The 872-nt window shown below is 40.0% G+C and overlaps 1 long non-coding RNA gene across 1 annotated transcript in view; it reads right to left on the bottom strand.

Moving 5' to 3' along the window:
- LOC144229607 (uncharacterized) overlaps positions 1–872 on the bottom strand; it is a 214,731-nt gene that overhangs the window by 212,784 nt on the left and 1,075 nt on the right. The window lies entirely within an intron of this gene.

Below are 872 nucleotides of genomic sequence, written 5' to 3'. Positions count from 1 at the left end.
GCATGAAGCTCGCTTGGGATTCTCTCTCTCTACCTCTCTCTCTGCCCCTCCCGTGCTCTCTCTCTCAAAATAAATCAATAAACTTTAATTAATAATAATAATAAAACAAGGACAAGTTTTATCTTCAGCATAGTGGGTAATGATTTATATGACATAAAGGGAGAAGTACTGTGAAAATTCACAATATAAATGTAATACCTCTTCTATGCTGATGACTTCAGTTCAATTATCAAGAGAGTTTTTCCTTTGAATTAAGCACTGCCCCTCTTCTTATGTCCCACTTTAAAAGTCAATAACCTTAAAAAGAATAGGGGCGCCTGGGTGGCTCAGTTGGTTAAACGTCCAACTTTGGCTCAGGTCATGATCTCACGGTTCATGGATTTGAGCCCCACATCGGGCTCTGTGCTGACAGCTAGCTCAGAGCCTGGAGCCTGTTTCGGGTTCTGTGTCTCCCTCTCTCTCTGACCCTCCCCTGCTCACACTATCTTTCTCTCTCTCTCTCTCTCTCTCTTTCTCAGAAATAAATAANTCTTATCATACAGTACTTTGACAAGCCCAAAAGGCCTCTAGACCCAGGAAAGGAGTAGGAAGTTGGAGAAATGAGTTCAGGAACAGAAAGCAAGATGGTGGGTGAGGTTAAAAGATAAACCAAAGGCAAACTGAAAGTCCCTTCCAAGGTAATTCCTACCAACCTCAGATTTCACAACCTTAAAACCTAGCCCAGTCTCAGGACCAAAAAAACAAAACAAAACAAAACAAAACGAAACAAAAAAACTTGCAAACACCCATCTCCTAGCATACAGATATTAAGATTAAAGGAGAAATGAAAAAATACGATATAAATAGGTAACTCTTAAAAAGTAGACATCACA

This window comes from Crocuta crocuta, unplaced genomic scaffold (assembly GCF_008692635.1).
Source record: "Crocuta crocuta isolate KB4526 unplaced genomic scaffold, BGI_CrCroc_1.0 scaffold657, whole genome shotgun sequence".
In the NCBI taxonomy this organism is placed as follows: Eukaryota; Metazoa; Chordata; class Mammalia; order Carnivora; family Hyaenidae; genus Crocuta; species Crocuta crocuta.
This window is presented reverse-complemented; position numbering and strand designations above follow the sequence as displayed.